Genomic DNA, 12,506 nt, shown 5'->3' on the forward strand with positions numbered 1-12,506 from the left:
TCACTCTTAAATCCTTAAATTATCTTTCCAAATGACCCAAGTTGTTCATGTAAGTAGATTCATGGGAAAACTAAGATAAAGCAGAGTTCAAAACAAAAATACCTGATTTCTTTTAACCATTCAGAGGCATTCATCTCAAAAATAGTGAAAAAGAAGAGGAATCCACTTTGTATTAATGTGTGATTCTACTTAACTTCACCTTTAGTAAACTGCACACTCCACTATTTGAACCACTCAATGGTTTTGAAAAAGTAGACTCTTAGTTAAGTATAGTTTTCCAATAATTGTCTCTTGGGCTAAACATATGGTTTAGATTGGTATAATGCCATCACTCTAAAACATCTCAAGGTAGTTTCTGGTGGAGAAAAACAGGGTGTTCTGGTTTTAGGGTTTTATTTTTCTGATAAAAGATAGATTTTGAGCACTCAAGCAGTCTTCATGGGGACTCTTCCCGGGAAAAGGAAAATTTTGAAAATTTAGAACTCAGTTAGATGTTTCAAGTGTTAGACTGTTGCAAACTTTTGTAGACCAAGTAGATTCACTTGGAACCACTTCCTCCATGTTAACTTTTATTTTATTATTATATTTTAAGGGAAGCAAGGCTTGAAGTGCTTTAATAGCCCCTTAGAGACTGTTTGGCTATTACATAACCCATAAAAAGCAATATTGGGATGATTTAAAGGGAAATGAATCAGAAATTTAAAGGTTCAATTTTCTTCATATGACAGAAGATTTTTTCTCCCCAGAGTCAGTAAAAATGGTCCTGAGGGTAAAACACATCTTGGGTTTTATTGACACAAAAATTATTCTTTATGCATGTGAAGATAGTTATGTTTACTCTAAAATATTTTTATTTAAAAATATTTAGACAGTCAATCTTGTATTTTTCTATGGATTAACAAGGCATCTAACAACTTCCCCAATTTCTGCAGAAAAGATAGTTTTCTTGCATCAAACCTGGTCAATTAAATTCTGTGGATTCTGTAAAGTCAGAGCCAGATGGAAATGTGATCTGAGTTCCCCAGGCGATGTTCTCATGGAATTTCCCTCAAAAGCTATTTTAAGCTTCTCAGTTACACCCAAAGTGGGTGATGGTGACATGGTCCAGAGTATCCATGTAACTGGTTTGCAATATTTTAAATTTGGTTATTCCTCATACATTTAATATTTATGTCTCCTCACATTTAAACAAGATTTTCATTTAGTCACTAGACTTGGGAGACATAAGCATTTCTATGTGGGTTAAGAAATGGCTTCATCCTCCACTGATGTAAAGGAAATGGGAGTCAGCAAACCTAATTTTTTCTCCCATGTTCTGCCCTGAGGGACACTGGACAAATTCTATCATGTTTCAAGCCCCAGCCGCTTCATCTGTAAATCAGGGTGATTAGATGATTTCTAGGATCCCTTTCACAACTGATGCACAATTTTGATACATAATAACTATTCATTGAATGGTAACATTTGCTTTTATGGATGAACTTGTTTCATGGTGACTTTTGAAATACCTTAATTTTAAATTCCTAAAGAGCTTAGAAGTTGGCTCAAAAATCTTGGACATGTTTGTTGCCTCACTCTGTACTACTGTGTAATCTTAGGGAAATTTCTGCATTTTTTAAAGAACCAATTTCTCCATCTGTAAAATGGCAATGAAGGTAATACTATTAGACACAGGTTTTTTTTGTTGCAAATAATAGAATCCACTCTGGTTAGGTTAGGCAGAAAAATAATTTGTACAAATATTAAGCAACTCCCAGAATCCCCTGGAGGGCAAGAAAACCAGACTTAGAAATGATGAGGCCAGAAACAACACCAAATCAGACTATAGAATTTGCTCCAGTGAAAATACCATTGCTGCCAACACTTGGCAACCATTCCTTTTCTTGGAGAGACACTGTAGCTTGCATTGATAATGCTTGGTCCTAGATGCCAGGACCTCAGCCATTGAGTCTCCCGTGGTCATGTTCAGCTGGGATGGATGCCATTCATGTCTACCTCCATGTAGCTTTAGCTTCCAAGCTAAGGATGCACATGGGTGTTTCTGATGGGCAACACCTAATTCGCATGTCTGATGTCAGCAACAAGGGAGTCTAGGATAGTAACTTCTGGCTCTGCTTTGGGGGTTACAATGTAGGACACTCCTCAAAACTCAGAAAAAATGTTTGGAAGGAATCGGGCAGCTTCAGGCTACTCTATCAAGGTGAAAAACAATGCCCCAGGTAAGAAACTCTCCACTAAATGAATGGTGACTGCCATCTTTTAAAGCTTATGCTGTTCAAGGAGAAATAACATAGGCAAAGCATGTAAATGAAAGCTGCCAGGAAATCTAGCTAGATGTGTTTTCTTTTTAAATTTTGTGTATACACGCACGCACACACACACAAAGGATTGTAAAATATATTACTATAAAAATTCATTGGTTTCGCTAATTTGTGGAGCATAAATAACACGGAGGACATGAGGAGATGGAGAAGTGAGTTGGCGGAAATCGGAGAGGGAGATGAACCATGAGAGACTGTAGACTCTGAGAAACAATCTGAGGATTTGGGGGTGGGGGGAGGTTGGGTGAGCCTGGTGGTGGGTATTATGGAAGGCATGTATTGCATGGAGCACTGGGTGTGGTGCATAAACAATGAATTCTGGAACACTGAAAAGAAATAAAATAAAATACATAAATTTTTTAAAAAGACACTTAAACCATGAGCCACCCAGGCATCCCTAGATACACTTACTTTATATTTCAGTCTTATGCAAATTTGCTACTGCACGGAAGGTCTGGCCAGTGCTGTAAGACGGAAAAGGAAATTAGACTTAAGTCTGAAAGGGAGAAATAAAATTACTATTATTTACAAAAAAAAAATTCATGAGGTAGAGAAAAATTATAGGGAAGAAATAAGTATCATCCAATAGTCCTATCTACAGATAACATCCAGCTAATAAAGTTATAATTATATAATATATATTATACATATTTATCTATATCATGCATATGAATACCCACATAATAACATATGATTTTATACCCAATTAGAAAAATTAAATATATTATAGGCATCTCCATGCTAATAAATATTGATCAGCATCATTATTTTTTAAGGTGGCATGTCATGCTATTATATGAATATATAATAATTTTCCCACTAACCAACTATGCAGGGTAATTTCCAAATTTTTGCTTTTATCAAGAGATATGGTGAACATGGATATAGCCAAATACATTTGTGGAGTAATTCCATAAGATGAATTTATAGAAATGAATTCGCCATTTAAATATACAGTTGATTTTAGCCATTCTGACTGATGTGAGGTGATATCTCATTGTGGTTTTGATTTGTATTTCCCTGAGGCCGAGTGATGTGGAGCACTTTTTCATGTGTATGTTGGCCATCTGGATGTCTTCTTTGCAGAAATGTCTGTTCATGTCTTCTGCCCATTTCTTGATTGGATTATTTGCTCTTTGGGTGTTGAGTCAGGAAATGACAGAAGCTGGTGAGGATGCAGAGAAAGGGGAACCCTCCTACACTGTTGGTGGGAATGCAAGCTGATGCAACCACTCTGGAAAACAGCATGGAGGTTCCTCAAAATGTTGAAGATAGAACTACCCTATGACCCAGAAACTGCACTACTGGGTATTTACCCTAAAGATACAAACGTAGTGATCTGAAGGGGCACATGCACCTGAATGTTTATAGCAGCAATGTCTACAATAGCCAAACTATGGAAAGAACCTAGATGTCCATTAACAGATGAATGGATCAAGATGTGGTATATATACACAATGGAATACTATGCAGCCATCAAAAGAAATGAAATCTTGCCATTTGCGACGACATGGATGGAACTAGAGGGTATCATGCTTAGCGAAATAAGTCAATTGGAGAAAGACAACTATCATATGATCTCCCTGATATGAGGAAGTGGAGATGCAACAGGGGGGGTTAAGGGGGTAGGAGAAAAATAAATGAAACAAGATGGGATTGGGAGGGAGACAAACCATAGTGACTCTTATCTCACAAATCAAACTGAGGGTTGCTGGAGGGAGTGGGGTTGGGAGAGGGGGGTGGGGTTATGGACATTGGGGAGGGTATGTGCTATGGTGAGTGCTGTGAAGTGTGTGAACCTGGCGATTCACAGACCTGTATCCCTGGGGATAAAAATATATTATATGTTTATAAAAAATAAAAAATTAAAAAATAAAATAAAAAAATAAAAACACTTGGGGCACCTAAAAAAAAAATAAAAAAAAATAAATATACAGTTGAGTGGGGAACCTGGGTGGCTCAGTCACTTAAGCTTCCAACTCTTGATTTTGACTGAGGTCATGATCTCAGGGTTGTGAGATCAAGCCCCAAGTTAGGCTCCATGCTGGGTGTGGAGTCTGCTTAAGATTCTCTCTACCCTTCTGCCTCTCTCTGTCCCATCACTCACCCTCTCTCTCTCTAAAAATAAAGTATCTACAGTTGAAAAGATTCCTGATACATTCAATAAAATTGGCTTGAGAAAATTGGTAACAATTTATATGTGCAACATTTGAGTGTGAATTTCCCCACATTATCATAGCACGTGGTATTATCAACTTTTTTAAAAAATCAATTTGTTAGGAGAAAAATATCTCATTAATATTTAACTTGCATTCTTAGTTTTTGACTTAAATAGATTTCATATATATTTATTTTTCACTTATATTTCTTTATTTGTGAAATGTCCCTCATTTGCTAATGGATTGATTTTTAAATTCTTTTATTGTTTTTTGCTGGTTTTCAGGGTTCTTTCTCTATAAAGATATTAAATTTTTGTGTCTTCCCAATGCCTTTCCCAAGAATGTCATTGCCTTTCATTAAAACTGAGGTAAAATGTATATAGTAAAGTGCACAAATCTGAAGTTTACAATGGGTTGGTATGTATATATCATGTAAAAATCACCTACATCTAGAAAAAGAACATTTCCAGCACCCAAGAAAGCTGCTTCACTTTCCCTCCCAATCACTATTTCCCCCCAGGTGTAACCCCTATTTTGACCCCATAGATGTCATAGGTTTCCTATTCTTGAACTTCATATAGATGGAATCATATGTGGGAAGAAGTTTCTGGCTTCTTCTATTTATTATTATGTCCAGGAGAGTCATTCACATTGATACAGTTCAAGTAGTTCCTTTTCTGAACTACAGAAATGAGGATAATAATAGTACTTATGTGGTAGTCATGGAGATAAATGAATTCATATAAGTAATTAAGTAAGTAATATAATTAATTAATATAAGTAATTAAGTAATTAATATAAGTAATTAACTTCTTAACTGAAGCATTAAGTTATGCTTCAGTTAAGAAGTTAATGCAAGGGGCGCCTGGGTGGCTCAGTGGGTTAGGCCGCTGCCTTCCGCTCGGGTCGTGGTCCCGGGGTCCTGGGATCGAGTCCCACATGGGGCTCTCTGCTCGGCGGGGGCCCTGCTTCCCTCTCTCTCTCTCTGCCTGTCTCTCTGTCTACTTGTGATCTCTGTCTGTCAAATAAAAAACAAAAAATCTTTAAAAAAAAAAAAAAGTTAATGCAAATACCAGGACAGTGTTCATCCTGTGGTAAATGTTGATACATAATACAGGCTAGCTGCTAGAAGTACACTACTGGATCAGATTTGCCAATTTTTTATTTAGAGGTTTTATATCAATATGCATAAATGAGTCCAGTTGTGCTTCAGCACTTGCGCACATAAATGCTAGTCTTGTCTTGTTTGGATACTGGGTTATGCTCATCAGCGGCACATGCAGCTACTCACAATGCTCTTCAGGAAGTCATGGAATGAACCTTTACTGCTCACATTCCTACCAAATCTGCTTCCCAGAGACATCTCAGAGCTGCGGTCTTTTCTCCATTACCACCTTCTCTGCTCTGGTCCATCGTTCTTCTGTCACTCCTTTTGTCTTTTGTCCACTGCGTTTGTCACCTCATGGGTCTCCCCTTTCTAAGTATGTGCTCCTTCCCATGGCACATATGTTAAAAATCTAAGATCCTTATCAGAGTCCATCAGGTTCTTCACCTTATGGTCCTGCCTACCCTTCCATCCCTGGCTTGTCTCCATCACCCTCATGCTCTGGACACACTCCCCGCCCAGTGACATGCTCTCCACAGCTGGCCCGGCCGATCCCCACTTAGCACTTTCTCACGGAAGCCTTTCCTGGCCTGGCAACATCACACAGGTCTCCCTATATAATCACTTGTCTTGCCTTTTTCTTTTCTTTCTTATCACTCACAACATGTGTACTTACACATATATTTGTAGGTTTGTCTAATATCTCTCTCTTAGCTCAATGAGTACTATTTTATTTGCCACATTATCTAGCATAATGCTTTGGATGTAAGAATTGCTCAATAAAGAAATTGAATGAATGGCTGGCTCCCAGTCTAGTGGTGGAGACAGATACGTAGGCAATAGCAATGAGAAGAAAAGCCAAACAGATATATGGAACTAGGTGCCAGGGGCACAGAGGAAGAAAGAAACCGTGCCCAGGGAACTCTCCCACAGGCGGGTTGCCTGTAGACAGTGTTGCTCACTGACTTACTAACATCCCCTGGAATATTATTCTCTCATAGTTGACATGCTGATGTCGGGGAAGGAGTTGGTTCTAAGCCAGATAGTAGATGCAAAAGTCCCAAGGGATTCAAGGAGGCAAAATTTTGTCTGAGCTCTTGGCTCACACAGAGCACAATGGCAGCTCTGAAAAGGGCCGAAGTCCTCTGCACCCACACGCCCTGTTTATTTTCTCCTCCAGCAGCAGGGGTGGCAGAGGTCAGCTGAAATGGCGCATCCTGATGAATATTTATTGACCCAAAATGTCACGCTGACAGACATGTGGGCAGGCAGACACAGAGGCCTCACTTCTCTGCTCCCAAGGTTGTGACACAGCTGACATTTCCCTGCACGGGTCCTGACTTCTCCAGCTGCTCCCGGGGATGCTGGGGTCTTGCTGATGAGGGTCAACACTGATACCGTGCCCCATGCTTTCTTTGCTGCTTCCCAGGCCTCTGCCAAATGGTGGTCTCAAGACGCTTCACATTCTGCCGACTCACATGCATTCTCACCTAGGCAGTCTCTTTCCCAATCCTTTGTGGGCTCTTCCATCTTCTTAATTGTATTGAAAGAGTTGCGGGTGGCCAAATTCATTGTGCGTTTTACAGAGGGAAGTCTTGGGTGACACGGACTTTATAGTAGAGAAGTGGGTTCTGCTTTCTCTGTAAAAAGTAATTCTGTGGTCATAAATGTGACATTTGCTCTGTTATTCTTAATGTTTTCCTCTTCATTTTCGGGGTTTTCTTTCCATCTCTTCCATCACAGCTGACTTCATTTAATCAATTTAATTTTTATTTTATAAACATTTTATTGGTGGGTGCCCGGGTGTCTCAGTTGGTTAAGCGTCTGCCTTCAGGCCACACCGTGTTCCCAGGGTCCTGGGATCGAGTCCTGCTACGGGCTCCTTTCTCAGTGGGCTGTCTGCTTGTCCCTCTCCCTCCGCCCTGCGTGTGCTCTCTCTGTCTCTCACTCAAATAAGTAAATAAAATCTTTTTTTTTAAAGAAACAATTTATTGTTATAACCCAAGTAATAGAAAACCGTAAAATGCAAATGAACAGGTTGAAATAATTTCTTTAAGGTTAGCACTCCTATAAACACCTGCCCATGATAAGCCCACAGTATGCTCCCCTTTCAACCACTACCCCTCTCGTCTGCCAGAATAATCACTATCCTAACTTATTACAATGACTTCCCACCTTTTTAATAGTCTTAACGCTCAAGTGTGCATTCCTAAATGCTTGTCTGGTTTTGCACACATATATATCTGTACACCTTTTAAGCATCTTTTAGTCCATAGGTTTTCTCTTCCATCCCCTTATTTTTCCTTACGATTCATTTATTGAGGAAACCAGATCACTTATATGTGGTATCTCCTATGGTCTAGATTTTGCTGATGGCTTCCCCAGAACAAAGTTTATTTAGTCTGTTCGTCTGGCCTCTATGTTTCCACTTATCCCAGCCCGGGTTCTTTTTGGCATGACAACCTCAAGGCTGATGTGTTCGTCAGAAGGCACGTGTGGCTCGATGTCTCTCTTTTTGTGAAATTAGTACTCATTGGTGTCTTATATTCTGTTGCTCTTAATTTTTTAAGGTATCCTGGTATTCCAGTGCTGTTTTGCTTTCTTTATGAATCCGTTGAAATCTTATAATTAAGTACCCATGTGGTTTTTGCTTTTTAAGTGGTACAATTGGCCTAGAAAGGCATGATAAAAGCTATTTTCGAAAAGACAGTCGGTTCCCTAGCGTCTTCCCTAGATATCAGTCTGATTTTTTAGAGCTGATTTTGTACATAGTTAAATAGACAACTGATCATGCAATACACTGACATCCCTTCCTAGGATGTCACAAGTCCTAAGAGAGAGAAGGGAGTTAAAGGCAGGGGCACAGCAGCCCCTGAACCAGGGGAGAGGTTAGGCCAGCAACGTGGGAACCCATATAGGGGCGCAGGAGGCAGACAAGCCTCGCATTTACTCAGAGCTGACCTTCCATCTTCTGGTTGAATGTGTTTGTGTCAATTATATTGGCCATATTAACGTGTAGTCAGTACTTGGGAAAGGATTCCAAAGTGGCCTTTCTGGAGCCCCTCTGCCCTCCTTATATCTCAGCATGTGATCTGGCAGCTCATCTTCCGTTCTTCCCATTCCTCTGTTCGCTCTCCTCCCCACCCCCTCACAGAGAGTGTCTGCTAATGCCAGGTGTGTCTCGGTCCTCCTCTAGCTGCTCACTGCGGTCTCTCTTAATATGTTTTTCCTCTAGGAGTAGCTGAGGATTGTGGATCGTGGGCTGCGTTGGGGAGGGAGTTGTGGGGGGTGAGTGGTGAGGAGGCTCGTGCTCTTTATAACTAGAAAAACTTTTCAAGTTGAGATGAGAGTTCCCAGCAGAGCCCTAATTGTCCTTTAGCAATATCAAATTCTCCTTCTTTCAAAATTCTTCTGATACATAATTCACATACTGTTTAAAATGTACCTTTGAGTGGTTTTAATATATTCCAAAGTTTGTGCATCTTATGTCGAATTCTAGAACATTTTCATTACCCCTAACAGAAACCCTGACCTATTAGCAATCAGTCTACATTATCCCTTTTCCCAAACCCCTGATAACGAATCTACTTTTTCTCTGTATTTTCCTATTGTGGATGTTTCATATAAATGGAGTCATAGACTACATGAACTTTTGTATCTGGCTTGTTTTCAGAGTTCATCCATGTTGTGACAGGTATGAATGCTTTATTCCTTTCACGACTGAATAATATTTCGTTGTATGGATATAGAACTTTTTTTTTAGGATTTTATTTATTTATTTGACAGATCACAAGTAGGCAGAGAAAGAGGAGGAAGCAGGCTCCCCACTGAGCAGAGAGCCCGATGCAGGGCTTGATCCCAGGGCCCTGAGATCACGACCCGAGCCAAAGGCAGAGGCTTAACCCACTGAGCCACCCAGGCACCCCATTTATGGATATAGAACTTCTGATCTACTCATCAGCTGATGAACATTTGGGTTCATTCCATCTTTTGGTTATTATGTATAGTTCTTCTATGAATGTTTGTGTACAAGTTTTTGTGTGGACATATGTTTCCAATTCTCTTGGTGTATACTCAGTGGAATTTCTGGGCCACATAAGCCTATGTTTCATTTTTTAAGGAACGTCCAAATTGTTTTTCAAAGAAGCTGCAGTATTTCCTATTCTAACTAGCAGTATACAAGGGTTCCAGTTTCTCCAGATTCTTATCAACACTTGTGATGTTCTGTCTTTCTTGTTTTAGACATCCTAGTGAGTGTGAAGTGGTGTCTCACTGTGGTTTTGATTTGCATTTCCCGAAGGACGTGTTGAGCATGTTTTCATGTATTTATTGACCATTTACGTATCTTCTTCGGAATTTTTATTTTTATTTTTTTTAAATACATGTTCCTAGAGAGGTTTGTCTTTGGTTCTCTCTAGTTTTCTTCCTTTGCCTCTCCTCTGCCCCTTAGGATATCAGGAAAAAGTCCTAGAGCATTCTGCACACCTGCCCCTTGGTCCCATCTTTGGTTAGAGAGGACTACGCAGCAGCAGACTTGGAGTGGGAGTGGGGTGGGGAAAAGGGGTGCTGTTTCTCTGTGTGTATGTGATCTGAATAAACTCCCTGAAGGAGAGTGAAAAACATCCAATCTCTCAGTATCTATCTTTCTCTTTGGGTCCCATTTTTGAACAGTTACTCCTTTGATATCTATGAGAGGCTGAGGGAAGGAGAGATCCTAGAAATCATGTTGTCTTATAAGAAGGAGAAAACTTAAAAAAAAAAATCCATGAAAAAATTGATGAGACATCCATGGCCTGGACTGGCCCCAGCCACCTCTTCCTTTTCCACTGTACTTCTTCCTCAGCCCTTCTTCTGGTTTCAGAACAGCTTTCAAGTATCTGCTCAACAAAGAACACAATGAACTCCTTAGTCTTGAGCCACAGGGACTCCATCTTGTCTTCAAGACAACGAATGTTGTGAATGAGGCTCAGATATTATCTATGTGCTTCACAGTGTGCTGGGTACTGGGCAAGTTTACAAGAACGATGAGCTAGTTTCTTTTCCCCTCATTTATTCAACAAACCTCTTTGAGCACCTACTATGTGCCAGACTCCGTGCTTCCCTGAAGGAGACCAGCTTGGGAAAAAAAGTCATTCAGAATCCAAGTCAATGTTGGATGCATTCCACATACATGGTTCCCCTATGAAGCAGAGCTCCAGAAGAGAAGAGGCAGGTGTTGAGTGATGTCCCCATGAGGTACAGAATCATGGGGGAAGTGGCCTGGGCTACAGCTCCCACCATTGGCCCAAGACGCTTGAACGAGGAGCCCCAAGCTCAAGGAGGGAGGGATATCTATACCATGACAGGCAGGTAGAAACAATGTTTCTGAGCTTTTGCTTATCTTAAAGGAGGCTTATAGGAGGCTATCTTATTCCTTACCTTATAGGAGGTTTCCCTATAGGAGGCATACCTTATAGGAGGCTATCTTACTCCATGTGCCATATTATTCATGGAGGCAAGAAGTAATGGTGATCCATCATCAACTCCTAGGAGAGTTTTACCTCTTTAAATCTAATCTCTTTGAGCTCCCTGCACCTTTTTTTATTGCCATTTCCCTTTTAGTCATTGTCAATTAGTGCTCCGTTGCTGGTTTTAGTTTTCTACGTGATAACCAGAGGTTTTTGAATCCATCTTGATTAAAGCAGCAAGGCCCCAACCCCATCCTGCCAGCTTCCTTTGAAGTTCATGCAAGCTCTATATTCAGATCAGCTGCCCAGGGCACAGAGAAAGATGAGCTATGAGCTGTGCAACATGAGGACGCCAGGCCAGATGCTTCAGGGCAGGCAGCTTCTTTCTGGGACTAGAATCACCAGAGTTCCATCACTCTGGAATGGTTTGGGTGTGGCTGAGTGGGGAGAAAGCACAAAAATCAAAAAATGAAAACATGATTTCTCAGGTCTCTTCCAGACATTGTCCAAATTAGACTAGGATCTATTTGTTAAAGCTGGTGGCAAGCTTTTCAATGCTCAGGACTGCCCAGAAATCTGGATTCTTCCAAGATGTCCCATTTGGTAAGGTAGAGGGTTGGCTCATTATATAGAGGAAATCAAAAAAAGAGAGCATGGGATGGGATATATATCATGTTATTTTTCTCATGTTTCCACCCTCTTACAGACGGCCTCTTCACATCTTTTGTGTATTTCTTTATTCTCCTTCTGTCTCTTTCTCTCCATCTTACTCTCTCTGCGAAACCACTATCTCCCCCTTATTTACCTCTTCCTCTTCAACTTATTTTTTCTCCTTATACATATTTTCATGTGGTTGATTGTGGCTCTGATAGTAATACATTTTATTTTATTTCATTTTATTTTATTTAGAAATACGTTTTTAAAAAGCCACTTTACTTAGGGGGAACAGCTCTTCATTTGTAAAAATATAATGACCCTTATATTTCCCTCTAAAGCTAACATTCTATGATTCTCTGAAATACTTACTCTGTTCAAATAATGCCTTTCCTTCTGACCCACCTAAAATCTGTGGAAATTGACCGTAGCATGACTGACAAACCCAGTGATAAATAAATCCCCTTTTCTTTCTCTTTGGGGATCCCTTTACTCTGCATCTGTATGAGAGAGTCAAAACACAATCTCTGACACTCCCATGCCCCCCCAACACAATCCCTAAAGCCTGAGACTCATAGTGATGTACCTCAGCCGCGGCAGCCTCCCACAGTCCATCAGAAGCTCGGGATCTAGGGAAAAGTGATAACGAAGAGGAAAACGTCAGAAAATCCAATTTTTAAAAGGGAGAACTTTTTGTGGTGTTGAACTCCCGAAGATGATTATATGTGGTTCAGACTGTGTGCACTACTTTCTGTGCCACGTATTTTCAAAGTCCTCTCCCAGACAGAATATCTAAAAGTGCGCCCCCCCCGCCCCCGAC

This window comes from Neovison vison, chromosome 2 (assembly GCF_020171115.1).
Source record: "Neovison vison isolate M4711 chromosome 2, ASM_NN_V1, whole genome shotgun sequence".
Taxonomy (NCBI): Eukaryota; Metazoa; Chordata; class Mammalia; order Carnivora; family Mustelidae; genus Neogale; species Neogale vison.